The sequence below is a fragment of the Zingiber officinale genome, chromosome 7B, assembly GCF_018446385.1.
Source record: "Zingiber officinale cultivar Zhangliang chromosome 7B, Zo_v1.1, whole genome shotgun sequence".
Taxonomy (NCBI): Eukaryota; Viridiplantae; Streptophyta; class Magnoliopsida; order Zingiberales; family Zingiberaceae; genus Zingiber; species Zingiber officinale.
Window position 1 is genome coordinate 18,986,795 of NC_055999.1, and position 8,549 is coordinate 18,995,343.

At 43.8% G+C, this 8,549-nt stretch overlaps 1 non-coding gene across 1 annotated transcript; it reads left to right on the forward strand.

The window, feature by feature from the left end:
* The first annotated feature begins 620 nt into the window (after positions 1-620).
* Positions 621-701, forward strand: TRNAL-CAG. The gene has a single exon. It is a non-coding gene; the product is annotated as a tRNA-Leu (tRNA).
* The last annotated feature ends 7,848 nt before the right edge of the window (positions 702-8,549 follow it).

Consider the following 8,549-nt stretch of genomic DNA (forward strand, 5'->3'; position numbering starts at 1 on the left):
TTTATTATTGTTCTTATTATCTATTTATATTTTATTTTTCTTTATAAACCTAAATTTTTACAATACAATTTACTAACCTCCTCTTGTAGCTACCTTTTTCTCTCCTTCACTTTAATACTTTATTACCTTTTATATTCTATTTATATTCTTTGCTTTGTTCACAATATCAATAACTCGAAGAAAAATCTACTGCTAAGCAAATTGCTCGCATTCATGAAGTTCAGAGGAATTAAACAAGCACAAATTCTTTGACACACGATTTGATTGCAGGCATTTCTACAACATGGTTATCCACCCTCACCAGATAAGCTTTTCTTCCACTTCTAGGTAAGGTCTATCTGTGTACATTTATTAATTATGAATAAGGTCCTTTTAATTTTAAGGAAATTTATATTTAATTAAGATTGGAGCTGTCCTTCTTAATGCTCTGGCTATTGAACAGATGCTGCTGAGGCATTCTTCTGAGAGGGGACATGTGAGTGAGAATAATATGGCCAATGTTCGTATTAATCTCTCTCTCTCAATTCTTTTAACAGCATATAGTTGGGAAGAAGATCCATGCAAAGAGCAGTTGTTCTAATATACTCATAAATAAATATAATTTCAAAGGATAACCAAATGTCAAGATGGCCGAGTTGGTCTAAGGCGCCAGTTTCAGGTACTGGTCCGAAAGGGCATGGGTTCGAATCCCATTCTTGACAATTATAATTTTTATTTTTTTCCCTTTTTTTTTTAAAAAAAAAATAGTAACCTTCAAATTTCTGTGTTCACACGAATCTTAATTTGTCCGTAATTCTATTTTTGTCGCAAAAAAGAAGCTTTTAATTTTGGTAGCTTAAACTATTTACTGCAGCCTTCTGGATGAAGGCACCAAATGTAGCTCTATTTCTTAGCATTCTTGAATAACTGTTTATTACAGAACGGATTTCTGACTGGACCAATGTAGTTCTGGCCTATGAGCCAGTTTGGGCAATTGGAACAGGGAAGGTTGCTACTCCAGCTCAGGCTCAAGAGGTAATTTCTGTGGCCATGATACTAAGTAACCTATAAGTTCTCTAGATAATAATCAACAGCCTATGCTGTTTGTATATCTTGAATCCAATATGATTACGCCAAACATAAAGCTTTATGTGGGCTGTTCCAGATTGACTGTCTTAATTGACTATGCTAATTCTCCAGGTGCACTCTGAATTAAGAAAATGGCTTCAGATAAATGTGAGTGTTGAGGTTGCAGAATCAACCAGGATCATTTATGGAGGCAATTGTTTGTTGTTAACTTGTTGCTTTAATCACTTTCCACATTTAAGTACTTTTTCACTCACTTCAAGTTGCATGACGTTTGACAAATTCGAAGCACTCTCAGTTTTTTTGCCAGTGCTTTCCTTTTTTTGTTTTAAAACGGTTTGAATGATCATTCATTGTTCGTATTTTGTGTACAAGATCCCTTAATACAGATGAATTACCTCAGGTTCTGTAAATGGTGCTGATCTTGTCCGAAATCTGAGTCAGTCAGAGGTTTGCGATGTTGTTGTCGGTGTTGACGGGGATCGTCGAGATGAGTTGCTGACGCTGTACTTCCGGTAAGGACTACTGCGAGAGGGTGACGGAAGATGATGACTAGGCTGACAAGGTGGGGGGTCTCCTGCGTATACTCAGACATGCACCCAGGCCGTCAGAGACAAAGAACCAGGGAAAAAGTCCCCGGATCAGGCCCTCCGACGTTTAAGTCAGGTACTTTTTCTCCAGAAGCACAGTGAAAGGATGAAAAGTAAAGCACGAGTGTGAAAAGATGAGTGAGCGTACCTGCATAGGGAAGAAGCCTCCCTTTTATATGGTAGTGGGTACTTCTGGAATCTGATGAGTGTCAGGGAATGTCGGATGTCAGGATTTGTCTGGCGGTGAATGACACGTGGCATCTTCCTATAGGTCGGAGGAGGGATCAGGGGGCAATGAGCCCTAGACGATTAGCATATTCCCTAACATGCGGTGATTATTCTTTGACAGGTTGTTACGATTCCCTGGCTTGGTTGTCGTATAGTGCGTGCCCGCCCTGGTCTATTAACCCTGGACTAGGTCCTCGTACCTGCAACTCTTGACCTGTGGGTACAGACCTGCATCCCCTGGCCTGTGTTTGTCGCCTCGTAAATCCAGATCTATACGTCCATCCCGACATTTGTACCTGCAAACCATGACCTGTGGACCTAGACCTTCATTCCCTGGCCTGTGTTTTCGCCTCGTAAATCCAGATATGTGTGTCCCTCCTGCATCTATCATTCGGTAGATCTTGATAAGTCTAGACCTGAGCTTACCGCTCTGCCAATCGAGGTTCTTGCTTACCTTTCCTTAAGTCTCGTTCTGTATACACGGCCCTGCTTCGTATTTTATCTTGTAAGTCCTGAACAGTACGTCCCGGTCCACAGATCCTGTCCTGCATATCTTATCCTGTAAGTCCTGACCTGTAAACCTTAGTCCGTCTATCCTGACCTGTATATCCTGGTCCGTATATCTTGACCTATACGTCCTGATCCGTATATCCTGACCTGTAAGCCTTAGTCCGCTTGTCCTGCCCTGTACATCCTGGTCCGTATATCCTGACCTGTACGTCCTGATCTGTATATCCTGACCTGTAAGCCTTAGTTTGCTTGTCCTGCCCTGTACATCCTGGTCCGTATATCCTGACCTGTCCTGGTCTGTATTCCTTCTTACCATGTAGACCTAACCCTTGAACGCCGCTTATGCCCGACCCGGACCGCCCCTGTGATCTGGACTTTTTGGACTTTTGACCACCATATAGGCTGAACTTTTGACCACCACGTAGGCTAGACCTTTGACCCCCACGTAAGCTTGACTTCTGACCGCCACGTGGGCTTGACTTCTGACTGTCTCGTGGGCTTGACTTCTGACCGCTACGTGGGCTTGACTTCCGACCACGTCATTTATCCGATCCCCCTATCATGCACCGTATCACAAGCCTCCCCCTCAAGTCTAGTCGAAGGAGGCTCTAGTCTGACTGACTAAACCCAAGTCTCATTCTTACCGGACCTTGCCTTTGTGTCTCTTTAGTTGCTAGCCCCTTTCCCCATATCCCACTCAGAATTTATCACCTTCCATAAATGATTGGTGGGACTTTACTGCGTGCCTTTCCCTTTTCCAATCCTCAATCATGCTTCTTTTCTATAAATGTCACACTATTTCCCAAACATCTTCGCATGCTCCAAGGTTCACTTTCCACCTTCCTTCCACGTTCCCTTCTTTAAAAAGGGGTCACGCATACTACCGCCTTCACTTTCCTCAGGCTACCTTCCTCTTTACTCATGGAATCAGACGAGATATCTTCTTTGCGCCACCAGCTCACTCATTTGACCCAGTTATTAACTCATAAAGATGAGGCCCTGCTTGAGATGACGCAGAGTAGAGACCTTCAGTCCTCTCTCCGTCGGGAAATGGAAGAACTCTGGCTGGCGGCTAAATCCAGGACTCGGGCTGAAGCAGCTCTAAAGCGTAAAGCTCATTCAGACCTGAGGAGTCAGACTCATTTTATTACCTACATGAAGCTGAAGCACGAGGACACTGTAACCCTCCTGCAAGAGGAAAGCCGAATAAAAGATGAAATCATTGTCCATCTACAAAGCAGCATCCAACGTATCAAGGAGGAGCTGGCTCAAGCGCAGGCTCATCTGGTGCGGAAGGACAAGGCCTCTCGATCTTGTAGTAATGTGAACTCTTGAAAGATGTTCCCCCACTCTTACTAAATAAACAGTGTTTTTCGCGTTATCTGTCTATCTCATATTTGCAATAGAAGTATGGCCTACAGACTTGTTGAGAACGAGAGTATGACTGCGGCTAGAGTAGGGGACGCCGGCCAAGAAGGTCGTTGGGGGTGAGATCATGCTCACTTATAACTCGCACTGGACGAGAGTCTGGGACTCGACCTGGAAGGTCGTTGGGCGTGAGAGCATGCTCACTTATAACTCGCACTGGGGTGAGAGTCTGGGACACCGACCTGGAAGGTCGTTGGGCATAAGAGCATGCTCACTTATAACTCGCACTGAGACAAGAATCTGAAACACCGACCTGGAAGGTTGTTGGGCGTGAGAGCATGCTCACTTATAACTCGCACTGGGATGAGAGTCTGGGATACCGACCTGGAAGGTCATTGGGCGTGAGAGCATGCACACTTATAACTCACACTGGGGAGACCCGACCTGGAAGGTCGTTGAGCGTGAGAGCATGCTCACTTATAACTCACACTGGGGCGAGAGTCTGGGACCCAACCTGGAAGGTCGTTGGGCGTGAGAGCATGCTCACTTATAACTCGCACTAGGGCGAGAGTCTGGGGCACTGACCTGGAAGGTCGTTGGGCGTGAGAGCATGATCACTTATAACTCGCACTGGGGCAAAAGTCTGGGATCCAACCTGGAAGGTCGTTGGGCATGAGAGCATGATCACTTATAACTCGCACTAGGGCGAGAGTCTGGAATACCGACCTGGAAGGTCGTTAGGCGTGAGAGTATGCTCACTTATAACTCGTACTAGGGCGAGAGTCTGGGACCCGACTTGGAAGGTCGTTGGGCGTGAGAGCATGCTCACTTATAACTCGCACTGGGGCGAGAGTCTGGGACACCGACATGGAAGGTCATTGGGCATGAGAACATGCTCACTTATAACTCGCACTAGGGCGAGAGTCTGGGAGCGTGAGCAGGAAGCCGTTAAGGAATTCCTTGATGTTGGTCCAGGAATTAAATTAATATATATTCGTGGGCTGGCATGGGGCTATCCCCAAAACTCCTACTCTGGTGTTGCATTTTAGGTGTCCAGCCAAATATGTGCTACTTGGAATATTTCTTGCAAATATCTCATACAAGCTTTAATCAGATAAGTTATTTGTTTATTTTAAATCTTATGGAGCGCCAAATTCAAATTCATGCTCCTCTTCATTTTCCTCTCTCTTTCCCGAGGTGGCCGCATAACCCTGACGTATGGCTTTCCTTTGCTTTTCCCAAGGTAACCGCATGACCGTCTTTCCCTCTGACGTATGGCCTTCCTGCGCCGAAATGTTGCCGTATAAAAATCTCCTTTCATGATTTACTTGTCACGTCCATCATTAATACCTTTCATAGGGGGATGACACGTGTCTCACGAACCTTTCCTGCCACTGTGACTGATCAACGCCTTTTGGCACACGTCCCTAGATCCGACGACTCCAGCTATCATACCTCCCCCCCCCCCCCCTTTCGATGCTTCCTAAGGGCTTTGCTTTATAAACCCTAAGGGTGTGTTTGGTTCGGGGTTATTCTTGATAACCTTGGTTATTCATCCAAGGTTATCAACAAAAACCTTGTTTGGTTTAGGTATTCGATGATTCCCGAGTAATGTTTCATGCCCGACACGTCAGCAAAAGGGTCTTGCAGCCCGGAATCGAAAAACCTCAGAAAACTAAGGGGGCGTTTGGTATGCGCGTTTTCCATTTTCATTTTCTGGAAAACGCGCGTTTTCTGAAAAACGGTGTTTGGTTTGCGTTTTCCGCACGCGTTTTCTAAAAAATTGGCTATCGTTTTCTAGAAAAACAGAGAATGACAAAAAGTCGTTTTCTGTTTTCTAGAAAACACGCATTTTCCAGAAAATGAAAATGAAAACAGTGCAAACCAAACGTACCCTAAGGTTTTCCTTGATTCCGGAGTTAACGATTTTTTTTTACCAAAAATACCCTCCGATAAGAAAAAACATGAAAAAAAGAGAAAAAATGTAAAAAAAATGTTTAAAAAATTTTAAAATTTATTTTTAAAAAATAAAAATAAAAAAAATTTTAAAAATATAAATTTTAAAAATAAAAAATAAAAAAATTTAAAAAAATTGAAAAAATTTTAAAAAATAATTTTTTAAAGAATTTTAAATTTGAAATTTTTTCAATTTTTTAAAATTTTAAAAAAATAAAAAAAGTTAAAAATTTTAAAATAAAAAAAATTAAAAAAAAAAATAAATAAAAATTTAAATTTAAAAAATGTAAAAAAATAAAAATATAAAAACATTAAAAAATAAAAAACACATTAAAAAGTAAAAAAATATATAGGAAAAAGAAAAGTAAAAAAACATAAAAAAATAAATAATAATAATAATAATAATAATAATAATAATATTATTATTATTATTATTATTATTATTATTATTATTATTATTATTATGTATAGTTGGTTTTGTAACTGAGGGTAATACGGTAAAATATTAAACTAGGGTATTCATTAAAACCTTCAAACAAACAAGTTTTTGTTGCATTACTTAGGTTGAACCAAACAACATTTGATTATGTTTTATTCACCATAACCTTGGTTATGTGATTACCTGGTAATCACATAACCAAGGTTATACACGATAACTTGAACCAAACACACCATAAAGGTTGTCCGCTGTCGTCTTTCACCATTTTGCCTGCTTTCGACTCTTCCACTTCTTCTTACTCTTCCTGTTAAGTCTTCCTTCCAGATTTGTCTCTTGCGAACGCTTTTCCTCTTCCTTTTCATCCCTTCCAATTTCCTCATGGCTGAAGATAAGGAGGTGCCCTAGTATTCGTATTATATTTCGGATTTGGATAACAACGACTTGTCTCAGATTCATGCTAGTCTGCACCTTCCTGAAGATTACCAACTACTATCTCCCAGACCGGACGAACACCCATCTTCCCCTCCCCAAGGCTTCGTAACTTTTTTCAAGGATCAGCTCTTGGGAGGTCTTCTCTTTTCTCTTCACCCATTTTTCTTTTCCTTGAGCCAATATTTCGGTATCCCACTTTCCCAGTTTACTCCCAATGCCTTTCGCGCAATCTGCGGAATGGTCATTCTCTGTCGAGTATACCAAATTCCTTTAACTGCCCAGCTTTTCCACCACTTCTACTTTCTCAAACGATCCGAGCCCAGCGTGTTCATGGTGCAATCCCGGGTCGGGTGTAAATTTTTCTCTGATATGCCCTCCTCCAACAAGGGTTGGAAATCCCACTTCTTCTTCATTAGGCTACCTGAGTCAGTGTCCTGGCCGACCAAATGGCGCTCCAGCCTTCCTTCACCTTTTGAACTACCCGATCATAAGCACCAACCCGTCTGCCCAGAGCCTTCAAAGAGGCTCAACGAAGTCCGCCTTCTCCTATCCATAATACTGCGAGAAGGCTTTTTACATCTTTTTGGACTCAATCCGATCTCTGCGGCTATAGGAACTCCATTTGGTAAGACTTTGCTTTTCCTTCCACTAGTCTTCGCTAACTGAGGTATTTCCTTCTTGCTTTGCAGAAGCTGCTATGTTTCGGGCCTACTCTTCCAACTCGGCCAAACTGCCCAGTGATATTTTGAAGGTTGTAGGAGAAGAGATTGCGAAAGGCCTTGCCGATCCCTCAACAACTCTCTCCAACGGAACAGCAAAGGAGTCGACAGAGTCTTCCACCCCACTCCTTCTAGAAGCTGCCATCCCTGAGGTTGGCTCTGTAACTTTGGAACCAATCGAAGAGGAGCAGACTCTTTCTTCGCCTCCCGATAAGCGCCTACGTCTCTAGCGCAAACGTAAAAGAGTCACGCCTTCAGTCCAATCTTCTCCTTCGCTTCCTCCTCTTGGGTAAGCTTCCTCCAAAGTCCCTAAGGTCCGGATTAAAGCCACTAAAACCCCCATCCAGGAGTCTCCTCTCGTGGTGGAAGTCCCTGCACCTACTCCCATCCAGGCCTTAGCCCCCGAGCAGGTCGGCCCCTTTGTCGGAGACCAACCCGGGAGGTCTGCGACCCCTTCCACCGCTCCTATCGCCTCCTCCCCCTTAGCTACTCGCACCAGGGCACGGTCCAGAAGGAGTAACTACGATTTCACAGTTTCCTGGAGCCTGCCCTATGTAACTGAACTGGATTCGATCGTGGATTCAACAGATGTTGGTGGCACTCCTTCTGCTCGCGGCTAGATTCAACTGTAGGGAGTCTTAGCCACCTCCTAGCAGTCGGCTAATGAGAAGTTCTGGGGAGGCTCCCCATTGGAAGGACTAGACCTGGCTTCCCAACATATTCTATCAGTGAGTCCTCCTTTTCCTGGTCTGACTATCTGAAACTAATTCTGATCCCCCTCTTTTTGTCGGGCAGGCCTGCTCCGTGGGCTTGAGCCTGACCCAATTCGCTGTAGAGCTGCTGAGAGAGAACGAGTCGTTGAAGGCTTGTGTTCGAGAATTGGAGTTGCCCCTAACTCCCCGCGATCCGCTTGACCCTCTAACTTCGGACAACCCTCTGGATTCCTATCTTCACACAGTCGTGGGCCAGGAATCTGGCTCAGGTGTCCTCCGAAACAATAAAGGAACTGCAAGCGGCCCTGAAGACCAGCGAATCCAAACTGACCTCAGAAGGATAGCGTCATCGCCAACTCGCGACCGAGCTAGATGAGAAAGAGTCAAAGCTGGCAACTTTCTCTGTAGATCTAAAGGCGCTCCGGGAGTCTAATAAAGTCTTGCAGAAAGACCTGGGAGTTGCCCAAGCAGACTTGGCCGTCAGCATCGCCCGAGAAAAGGCTCTCAAGACCCAGTGGGGCATTGACCA